A 12,152-nucleotide genomic window follows, 5' to 3' on the forward strand; every position below is an offset into this window, starting at 1 on the left:
ATCAAATTATTATTTTCTACATGATTATAAATCCTATCTCTTGTAACATTTTCCAACACTTTACCAACAACTAAAGTAAGGCTCACTGGTCTATATTTACCTGGGGTGTCTCTACTCCCCTTCTTGAACAGGGGAACCACATTTGCTGTCCTCCAGTCTTCTGGCACTATCCCTGTAGACAATGACGATTTAAAGATCAATGCGAAAGGCTCGGCAATCTTCTCCCTGGCTTCCCAGAGGATCCTAGGATAAATCCCATCCGGCCTGGGGACTTATATATTTTCACACTCTGCAGGATTTCTAATACTTCCTCTTTGTGAACCTCAATCACACCTAGTCTAGTAGCCTGTATCTCAGTAATCTCCTCGACAACACTGTCGTTTTCTAGAGTGAATATTGTCGAAAAATATTCATTTAGTGCTTCCCCTATCTCCTCTGACTCCACACACAACTTCCCACTACTATCCTTGATTGGCCCTAATCTTACTTTCGTCATTCTTTTATTCCTTAAATACCTATAGAAAGCCTTAGGGTTTACCCTGATCCTATCCGCCAACAACTTCTCATGTCTCCTCCTGGCTCTTCTGAGCTCTCTCTTTAGGTCATTCCTGGCTACCTTATAACCCTCAAGCGCCCTAACTGAGCCTTCACATCTCATCCGAACATATGCCTTCTTCTTCCTCTTGACCAGAGATTCCACTTCCTTCGTAAACCACGGCTCCCACGCTGGACAAAAACTGACCCATCTATAGAACTCGTACTATAGTGTTCCCAGTCAATATTTGGAAAGTTGAAGACCCCCATGACAACTACCCTGTCTCTCTCACTCCTATCGAGAATCATCTTTGCTGTCCTTTCCTCTACATCTCTGGAACTATTCGGATGCCTATAGAAAACTCCCAACAGGGTGACCTCCTTTCCTGTTTCTAACTTCAGCCCATACTACCTCAGTTGACAAGTCCCCAAATATCCTTTCTGCATCTGTAATACTGTCCTTGATCAACAATGCCACACCTCCCCCTCTTTTACCATCTTCTCTGTTCTTACTGAAACATCTAAATCCTGGAACCTGCAACAACCATTCCTGTCCCTGCTCGATCCATGTCTCCGTAATGGCCAAAACATCAAAGTCCCAGGTACCAACCCATGCTGCAAGTTCACCCACCTTATTCCGGATGCTCCTGGTGTTGAAGTAGACACACTTCAAACCAACTTCTTGCTTGCCGGTGCTATCTTGCATCCCTGCAACTTGATTTTGGACCTCCCTACTCTCAACCTTTTCTATACTTGAACTACAATTTTGGCTCCCATCCCCCTGTTGGATTAGTTTAAACCCACCCCAATAGCCTTAGCAAATCTCCCCCCCCAGGATATTGGTACCCCCTCTGGTTCAGATGAAGACCATCCTGCTTGTAGAGGTCCCACCTACCCCAGAAAGAGCCCCAATTATCCAAGAATCCAAATCCCTCCCTCCTGCACCATCCCTGTAGCCACGTGTTCAACTCCTCTCTCTCTCCCTGTTCCTCGCCTCAGTAGCATGTGGCATGGGCAACAAACCAGAGACAACAACTCTGTTCGTCCTAGCTCTAAGCTTCCATCCTAGCTCCCTGAATTTCTGCCTTAAATCCCCATCTTTCTTCCTACCTGTGTCGCTGGTTCCTATGTGGACCATGACTTGGGGCTGCTCCCCCTCCCCCTTAAGGATCCCAAAAGCACGATCAGAAACATTATGAACCCTGGCACCTGGGAGGCAACACACCAACTGTAAGTCTTTCTTGTCACCACAGAACCTCCTATCTATCCCCCTAACTATGGAGTCCCCAATGACTACTGCTCTGCTCCTCTTCCCCCTTCCCTTCTGAGCAGAAGGGACAGACTCTGTGCCAGAGCCCTACACCCCACTACCTTCCCCTAGTGAGTTCCCCCCCCCCCCAACAGTATCCAAAACAGTATACTTATTATTGAGGGGAATGGCTACAGGGGATCCCTGCACTGCCTGCCGGTTCCCTTTCCATCCCCTGACTGTAACCAATCTGCCTTTTTCTTGTACCTGAGGAGTGACTACCTCCCTGTAACCCCTCTCAATAACCCCCTCTGCCTCCTGAATGATCCGAAGTTCATCCAGCTCCAGCTCCAGTTCCTTAACGTGGTTTTCGAGGAGCTGGAGTTGGGTGCACTTCCTGCAGATGTAGTCAGCAGGGACACTAGTGATGACCCTTACCTCCCACATTCTGCAGGAGGAACATTCAACTGCCCTCACCTCCATTCCCACGATTCTAAATTCCCAAAGAGACTGTTGAAAAATATGGAATAAAAAATAAACTCGTTACCTTACCAATCTGGCAAACAGAACTTTTTTTTGGTTAGAGGAGGAGGAGGATGGGTGGGAGACACTACTCCGAGTAGTGTTTCGGGTAACACAACCACACAAATATATGACTTCCCTGAAGTCCTTCGCTCCTCCCTCGCACCTCTTGGCAAATGGAGGCCTGACTCCCGAGATAAGTCCCTTTTAATGCGGGAAAACTCACCCTTCCCGGCAGGCCTCATTTCACCACTCCTCTCTTATTCTTATATAAGAAGCAAGTGGGTAACTAGAGAAAGGGTTGATCCATTAAAGGATAAGGAAGGAAGGTTGTGTATCGAACCTGTGAAAATGGGTGAGACTCTGAATGATTACTTTGCATCAGTGTTCCCTGAGGAGAGGGACATGATGAATAAAAGCAAATTACTGCGGATGCTGGAATCTGAAACCAACATTTTCTCTTTTGGGAACATGATGAATGTTGGGATTAGGGATAGAGGTTTATTTACTCTGGATCACATTGATATAAGGAAAGAGGATGTGTTCGGTAGGCTAAAGGTGGACAAGTCCCCAGGACCAGATGGGATCTATCCCAGGTTGCTGAGGGAGGCAAGAGAGGAAATAGCTGGGGCCAGAGGACTGGAGAGCTGCTAATGTTGTCCCTCTGCACAAGAAGGACAGTAGGGATATTCCGGGTAACTACAGACCAGTGAGCCTGACATCAATGGTGGGAAAGTTGCTGGAGAAGGTACTGAGAGATAGGATCTATTTATATTTGGAAAAGAATTGATAGGGAACCTGGTTTTGTGCAGGGGAGATCGTGCCTTACCAATTTAATAGAATTCTTTGAGGATGTGACCAAGTTGATAGATGAAGGAAGGTCTGTTGATGTCATATACATGGACTTTAGTAAGGTGTTTGATAAGGTTCCCCCAGGTAGACTAATGGAGAAAGTGAAGTCACCTGGTGTGCAGGGTGTTCTGGCTAGGTGGATAAAGAACTGGTTGAGCAACAGGAGACAGAGTAGTAGTAGTTGAAGGGAGTTTCTCGAAATGGAGAAAGGTGCCCAGTGATGTTCCACAGGGGTCAGTGTTGGGGCCACTGTTGTTTGTGATACACATAAATGATCTGGAAGAGGGCACTGGTGGTATGATCAGCAAGTTTGCAGATGACACAAAGATTGGTGGAGCAGCAGAAAGCATAGGGGGCTGTCAGACAATACAGGAGGATATAGATAGACTGGAGAGTTGGGCAGAAAAGTGGCAGATGGAGTTCAATCCAGACAAATGTAAGGTGATGCATTTTGAGAAGTCTAATCCTAGAGCAAATTATACAGTAAACGGAAGAGCCTTGGGAAAAGTTGACGAGCAGACAGACCTGGGAGTGCAGGTCCATTGTACCCTGAAGGTTGCTGCACAGGTGGATAGAGTGGTCAAGAAGGCATATGGTATGCTTGCCTTCACTGGACGGGGTATTGAGTGTAAGAGCTGGCAAGTCATGTTAAAATTGTACAAGACATTGGTTCGGCCACATTTACAATACTGTGTACAGTTCTGGTCACTACATTACCAAAAGGATGTGGACGCTTTGGAGAGGGTGCAGAGAAGGTTTATGAGGATGGTGCCTGGTATGGAAGGTGCTAGCTATGAAGAGAGGTTGAGTAGGTTGGGTTTATTTACATTAGAAAAATGGAGATTGAAGAGGGACCTGATTGAGGTTTACAAAATCATGAAGGGTATAGACAGGACGGATAGAGACAAGCTTTTTCCCAGGGTGAAGGATTCAATAACGAGAGGTCATGGTTTGAAGGTGAGAGGTGGAAAGTTTAAGGGGGATACACGTGGCAAGTACTTCACACAGAGAGTGGTGGGCATCTGGAACGTGTTGCCAGCAGAGGTGGTAGAGGCAGGCACGGTAGATTCATTTAAGATGCGTCTGGACAGATGCATGAGAAGGTGGGGAGCAGAGGGATACAGATGCTTAGGAATTGGGTGACAGGTGCAGACAGTACATTTGGATCAGCTCAGACTTGGAGGGCCAAAGGGCCTGTTCCTGGGCTATAAATTCTTTTGTTCTTCGCCCGACCAGGCGGATGTTCTTCCAAAGGCTTCAATTTTTGAGGTCGTCAACCTGCTCTACTAAGGCCCGCACCTGCCGTTCCAGACCCGTTGAGGATTCCACTGCGGTTTCGGAGACCGTGCTCAGTTACTCGACCTCCATGATGTGCTGCCTGAGACACTGGAGCGTGACTGAGATCGGTTCCAGCCAGTCTGGGTCTCCTTCATCGCTGAATCGATCTTCTCTCGGAGTTTCATGAACTCAGAGACCAGGCTGTGCTCCCTGGGGCGTTCACGGAGGCTGACGCTATGGCTGTGGACATGTCTGGTAGCGCAGGGAGGTGCCCTGCTGGTGGTGATACTCATGGTATTTTTCCCTTCGTCATTTTCCTTCCTCAGTTAAACAGACATGCAGCAATTCTGGGGACCAAACACTACCGATTTTTACCACAATGGGTAAGAAAGGGAGGGTGAATGCACCACTTTGTCTGGGTTTTGGTTCAGAGGTCAGCAGGGCAGACCTATTGGATCGCCGCCATCTTGGATTTCCCACAGCCCTTGTTTGAGGTCAGCATGAGACGTTCTCATTGGCCAACACGAATGCCTGAAATATGGAGCTGAAGGTTGGCTTGTGCTCCATACCTGAGCTCAGCTTGTGCCTTAAAGACTCACCCTCCGTGAGACTAATAGAGTCACAGAGATCCATACATTTAAGAAGAAATTCTCTTTCAATGAGATCTTGGCTGATCTGCACCCAGATCTCATTTACCTGCTGTACCCCATCTCCCTTTTACTTAACAAAATGTTATCCATCTCAGGTTTAGGATTCAGCTGATGTTTGAAGATGGCTGGATTTCCCGGATCACCCAGTGGTGATGTTGGGTGGAGAGAGCACTGTGGCACATTCCCACTACTAGGAACACCAACTCCTGACCCACAAATGGAGCACAGGGAGCAGCTAATCCCATCCAGGGTCCATATGAGGCTGGCATTGAACGCTCAGTCTGTAGATGACAGGAGAGAGCTGTGTAAGGGCTTGGCAGCTTCAAACAGGGCCGGGGGGTGGTGTGGGGGGGGGGTGAGAGGGTGTGGCGGGGGGACGTTGCTGGTCGGTGTAAGGTTGAGGTGGTTGGGCGGTGGGGCTGAAGTGTGTTCTTCCCAGCATGCATCCTCCCCCAACCCTCACGCACTATCCCACCCCTTGGTCTCCACCGTGTGTCCACCCCCCAACCCCATCAGGTCAAACACCTCCACCGCCCCCATCCTCACAAAGTCCATCCTTGCCCCCACACCCCACCCCCACCCCTCCAGCAAGGGCCCTTTTTTCTGGAGTGGAAGGCAGAGGAGGGGATCCATGGTTTGGCCACTTCAAGGCCTGCAATACCGGCAGTGGTCACCGATCCTGGGGTGGTGCTGATCAGTGACCTCTGATTGGTCAGCAGCTCTGTAAGGCGGAGCAGCAGCTCTGGAAGTCCCACCCCTTCCTATTTAAAGGGCCATCACCCTGCAACATTCCATTCAGAGATTCCTAACAGGATCTGGACAGTGGGGTTGGGGCTGGGGCTGGGGCTGGGGCTGGGGCTGGGGCTGGGGGGCTGGGTGGGTCTAGGCAACAGCGGGGGGGGCAGGGTCCTGGGGGGGCATTCCTGCCGACTGACCATCTTCCATGGTTAGGTTTGAGCCGGGTGTCCCTGGAGATGGAGCACGTGGTGTCCACCAATGCTCTTGATGCCTTTAGAGAGAGTTGGGCACCGTGGGGTGGGGGGTGGTACAGTGCTTCCGTCTCTCTCTAATTCCATTCTCATTTAGCTCCCTCCTCCTCCCTCTCTCACAATTGATGGTCATCATTGCTTTGAATGGCCTTGTACATAAATTATTCAATTGGAAAAACTGGGTGATTTACTGTTGCTGGTTAATGGATAACAAGCAAACCATAGTGATGGGGGAAAAAAACAACAGTTCAGTTGTGTGTAAGAGCACTTCTGGATCCAAATAACCTACCCTCGGGAGGAGAGAGACCATTCTCAGTGTAATCTCTTTAACCTCCAAAACTTCAAGAAACAAAACCTCCATTTGTGTAAATTCTCCTCAGATCTTACCTCCCAGGATCCAGGTGACAATCTCTACTCCCTCTGCGGCCAATATATCGCTCAGAAGGTGCTCTCTCAGAAGGCGTGCTGGAACTATTGGTATGGTCTAAGCTGGGCTTTGTCCAGCTGAAGCTGGGATTCTCCAGGGTGTAGCTATCCAGCTGCAGAACAGTGCAGGGTGTCTCTATTTGTTCAATGGGAACATCCAAACAAGCTGCAATGAGCAGGGGGAGGGGGCAGCTGCTATAGGCTGGTGAAATCCAGAAGAGGTGTCTTCAGTTGGTGGTAGACAGACTCCTCCAGCACTGGGGCCAAGATGAGACACAGAGGGGAATGTCTGATGCAGGTAAAACGCACATCATGGCTTTTCCTGGGGAATTGGGTACAGTTTAAACATGAATGGAGGGGGAACGCTAACACAGGATTCTGATTGGTCTGGGAGGGACTTGGGGCTCAGGTGACCAGGTGTACCCAGTCCAATCAAGCTGCCAGCCTCAATGCCCCTCCCTCTGGTGGATGTGACCAGCTGCGGAGCAGCTTTCACAACAAAATAACAAGATAGGTTACCGGACTCAACCAATCACAGGTGCTAGAGATCCGAAACAAACCAAAACAGAAACTCAGCAGGTCTGGTAACATCTGTGGAACGAACACAGAGTTAACGTTTCGAGTCCAATGCCAATTCTTCAGAAAAAGCACTTCTACTCAAGAAGGGTCACTGAACTCAAAACATTAACTCTATTTCATTGAATATAGAACATAGATCAGTTGCCGAGCATTTATCTCAATCTAAGATTAACTTAACCTACACACCCCACAATTTACTGCTGTCTATTTACTTGTCCAGCAGTTGCTTAAATGTCCCTCATGTCTCTGACTCTACTATTACCACTGGCAGTGCATTCCATGCACCCACCAGTCTTTGTGTAAAGAACCTACCTCTGACATCTCCCCTATACCGTTCTTAAAATTATGGCCCCTCACAACAGCTATTTCTGCCCTGGCGAAAAGTCTCTGGCTATCTACTCTATCTATGCCGCTCCTTACCTTGTACACCTCTATCAAGTCACTCTCTTCCTCCTTCTCTCCAGTGTGAAAAGCCCGAGCTCACTCAACCTCTGTCATAAGACAAGCCCTTCAATCCAGGCAGCATCCTGGTAAGTCTCTGCACCCTCTCTAAAGCATCTACATCCTGGATGTAGGTTTGCTCACTGAGCTGGAAGGTTCATTTTCAGACATTTCGTCACCATACTGGGTAACATCTTCAGTGAGCCTCTGGATGAAGCCCTGCTGATGATTCCTGATTTCTCCCCTACATCAAAGTCATCTCAGAAATGACTGCCAGTCTACTCAGACCCCTTGGCATCATGGTAGCCCACAAACCCACCAACGCACTAAAACAGCAGCTAATGAACTTGAAAGACCCTATACAGACAACAAGCAAAACTAATGTCATTTACAAAATACTTTGCAAGGACTGTAACAAACACTACATTGGACAAACAGGCAGAAAACTACCCACCAGGATACATGAACATCAACTAGCCACAAAGCAACATGACCCTCTCTCACTAGTATCCTTACATACAGATAAGGAAGGACGCCACTTCGACTGGGACAACACATCCATCCTAGGACAAGTCAAACAGAGACATGCACGAGAATTCCTAGAAGCATGGCATTCCAACCGGAACTCTACCAACAAACACATCGGGTTAGACCCCATCTACCACCCCCTGAGAAAAACAACAGGAAATGACATCACCACAGGAAATGATATCACCAACCCAAAGAAACCCACACATTTAAATAGAAACCAGGAATTATCAACAGTGCGTCGCCCGGAGGCCCACTGAAGATATTACCTAGTAGGGTGACGAAACATCTGGAAATGAACCTTCCAGCTCAGCGAGCAAACCAACATCCAGAACCTCAATCTGAGCTACACATCTTCTCAAAACTCGCCATCTACATCCTTCCTGTAATGATGCAACCAGAATTGAAAACAATATTCCAAGTGTGGTCTAACCAGGGTTTTATAGAGCTGCAGCAAAACCTTGTGGCTCTTAAATCAATCCCTGTTAATGAAAGCCAAAACACCATACGCGTTCTTAACAACCCTATCAACTTGGGTGACAACTTTGAGAGATCTATGTGTGTGGATTCCAAGATCCCACTGTTTCCTCCACACTGCCAAGAATCCTGTATTTAACCCTGTATTCAGCATTCAAATTTGACCTTCCAAAATTAATCATTCGCCATAGATGCTGCCAGACTCACTGAGTTTCTCTAGGATCCTCTGTTTTGGTTTGTTTCAGACCAGATCCCCTACCCGATGAATCACACATGTCTGACTTTGACACGTTTGGAACAAGTTTGGTTTCAGATAAATCACAGAATTTGACAGGAGGCCATTCATGCCATTGTGTCTGTACTGACTCCCAGCTAGTCCCACTCTCCAGCCCTGTCCCTGTAGCAGTGCTGGGATTGATAAAGGGTCTTGATGGTGAAGTTTGGAGTTTGTGTGGAGGGAGGGAGCCTTAACATTCAGAGTGTTCTGGCGCACCCCAGTTCCTTGAAGCTCAGGCTCCCTCTCAGTGTACCGTGGGGTCTGGGTTGATACCTGTGAGTGTGCGCAGACAGCTGGGTACTCCCTGATGATCAGTGTCCCAATCTCAGCACTGAAGTTCCTCCTGAATAGTAAGAATTGCTCGCAGAATCCAATTCCTGTTCCTCGAACATGGCCAGACGCAGACAGTGATTACTGAACCACAGCCTTCAGTGAAGGAGAGCAGCAGATTTATTTAGATCGTGTTCCCTTTGATTCTCAGACATGGGTCAGCTCCAAGGCGATCCCATGGAGCCTGCTGGGACCATGTTCTCCTGTCAAACTGAAATCGAGCTGTTCCCTGTGTTAGCACACACGGACTCCTGCTGTCCCTTGAGAGGGAATCTCGCCAATCCTGGCACATCCCACGGTTAATATCCGAACTCCAGGAATGTGGTAACTTGGCAGCAAATTGTGATTTCCTGGACTTTAATCACATGCTGCGTTATCCTTTCCTGCCCAGCTCAAACATTGCTGCTGGGTCCATGGGGTTAAACTTCAGGCGGTGCTGTCAGGTCCCACATCTATGTCGGTAACAGCCAGTTCTATATCCCCAATACCCTTTTCAACCCCTGCACTGCCTCCATGTTATTAGAAAGGTTGCCTGATAGCCTTTCTTCCAGTGAAAGGTGAGGCTGATCGAAGCCATTTGCAGACAATTCCATCCTTCTCCACGTCACTGTTTTGGGGATAAATCCTGACCTGAGGGTCTGGACCCATGTCCTTCAGTTGTGAATGTCCACCTCCTCAGTATCTCTCACTGCCTCAGCTCCTGCTGAAACTCCCACCCAGGCATCTGGATGGGGATATGAACAGGAAGGGTTTGGAGGGGTATGGGCCGAGTGCTGGCAGGTGGGACTAGATTGGGTTGGGGAATGTGGTCAGCATGGACAGGTTGGACCGAAGGGTCTGTTTCCATGATGTCCATCTCGATGACTCTATGCTGTTGTTACATCCTCCCATGACCTGTCGGCACTGTTCAGGCTGCCCTCCCAGCTTCAACCCTCCAGAAAGATGGTGGTGTTCTCGTGGAAATGTTAATGAATCCAGTGATCCATAACCCAATCTAATACATTACAAAACACTGACATCCAAATTCAACAGATAACAGGGAAGACAAATTGAATGTTGGACTTTATTAAAAGGGAATAGAGTATAAACATGGGGTGATCCTGTTAAAACTGTACAAAGGCTTTAAGTCAGACCACAACTGGAACACAGTGAACAGTTTTGAATCCCCTTCTCTAAGACAGACCAGTATTGGAGGCATTCTACAGGAGATGATTTGGAGATGCCGGTGTTGGACTGGGGTGTACAAAGTTACAACTCACACAACACCAGGTTATAGTCCAACAGGTTTATTTGAAAGCACTAGCTTCCGGAACGCTGCTCCTTTGACAGGTAACGAGTGATCCTGCCCTAGTTGTTACCCGCGACAAAACAGCTACACTCCAAAAGCTTGTACTTCCAAATAAACCCATAGGAGTATAACCTGACATTGTACAGAAGGTTCACTCGGCTAATCCCAGGTGAGTTAAAAATCTCACAACACCAGGTTATAGTCCAACAGGTTTATTTGGAAGCACTAGTTTTCGGAGCGATGCTCCTCCTTCAGGTGGTTGTGGACGGTGAGTAGGGCCGGCCTGTACTCACTCAGATTGAGGAGAATAAGGAGCGACTTTATTAAAACACAGTGGATCCTGAGGGGATTTGACAGTGAAGATGTGGGAAGGTCATTTCCCTGGTGGGACACTCTGGGACCAGACGGTATAACCTCAGAGAAAGGGGCCCCATATTGAAGACGGATAATCTCCTCTCTCTGCGGGGAATGAATCTGTGGAATACTTTAGCACAGAGGGATGTCAGGGCTGGCTCACGGAGTATATTTACAAAGAGGTTTACAGGGAAAAGGACACAGGAAAATGGAGCTGAGGATGATCGGATCAGCCATCAGCAAATTCGATGGGCTGAATGGTCTGCTCCTACATCCCGTGGGCAAACGGTAAAGTTCAAATTCAGTAAAAATTCAGTGTTTGAAGGTAGTTTCATGACAATTTCATAATATTTATCGATGATCAGATTCACTCTTGTTGACTCAGTGAACTGGATTGCTGTTATATAGCACCTGGCACATCCCTAAAGAGCAAAGTGTCGGTCGGTGTTAATGAGGCTGATTCAGGTCACACCCCCCCCCCCCCCCCAGCAGCAGCTGACTGGGCCCCTTGACCATCCAGGCCGGAGTCACAGCCTCTCACCGACACTACCCGCTTGACCCAGAGCCCAGACCCCAGGGCAGCGACAACCGGGACCGCTGAGTCCTCCCAGCCTGCAGGGGGCGACAGAGCGGGTCCTCCCTGCCTGCAGGGGGCGACAGAACGGGTCCTCCAACTTCAGGGGGCGACAGAGTGGGTCCTCCCAGTCCACAGGGGGCGACAGAACGGGTCCTCCAACTGCAGGGGGCGACAGAGCGGGTCCTCCCAGCCGCTGGGGGCGACAGAGCGGGTCCTCCAACTGCAGGGGGCGACAGAGCGGGTCCTCCAACTGCAAGGGGCGACAGAGCGGATCCTCCCAGCCGCAGGGGGCGACAGAGCAGGTCCTCCAACTGCAGGGGGCGACAGACCGGGTCCTCCCAGTCCACAGGGGGCGACAGAGTGGGTCCTCCCAGTCCGCAGGGGGCGACAGAGCGGGTCCTCCAACTGCAGGGGGCGACAGAGCGGGTCCTCCCAGTCCACAGGGGGCGACAGAGCGGGTCCTCCCAGCCGCAGGGGGCGACAGAGCGGGTTCTCCAACTGCAGGGGGCGACAGAGCGGGTCCTCCAACTGCAGGGGGCGACAGAGCGGGTCCTCCCAGTCCGCAACCGCGCCGAGACCTCCCAACCTGAAGGGGGCGCTTAGAAGTTTAAGGTATTCCGTTTATCCACCGCCAGAATAATTGCGAAAAGGGATTAAATTTCCTAAAATGATAAACAAAATAAAATGTGAAATTAGCAGATTTCGCACCGTATAATCGCGTGTTGAAACAGAGTGCAGTCTGGGAGTGAGGGCGGTAAAGATGGCACAGGACGGCCACCGCGGTGCTGTCTGGGAGTGAGG

At 49.2% G+C, this 12,152-nt stretch overlaps 1 protein-coding gene across 1 annotated transcript in view; it reads right to left on the reverse strand.

The window, feature by feature from the left end:
- The window catches only part of LOC140462795 (CMP-N-acetylneuraminate-beta-galactosamide-alpha-2,3-sialyltransferase 2-like), a 55,440-nt gene extending 48,939 nt beyond the window's left edge, over positions 1–6,501 (reverse strand). The window contains exon 1 of the mRNA XM_072556085.1: positions 6,462–6,501. The gene's annotated coding sequence lies outside the window, so the exon portion shown is untranslated. The remainder of the gene's footprint in view (positions 1–6,461) is intronic.
- Positions 6,502–12,152: the final 5,651 nt, after the last annotated feature.

Source organism: Chiloscyllium punctatum, chromosome 37 (assembly GCF_047496795.1).
Source record: "Chiloscyllium punctatum isolate Juve2018m chromosome 37, sChiPun1.3, whole genome shotgun sequence".
NCBI lineage: Eukaryota > Metazoa > Chordata > Chondrichthyes > Orectolobiformes > Hemiscylliidae > Chiloscyllium > Chiloscyllium punctatum.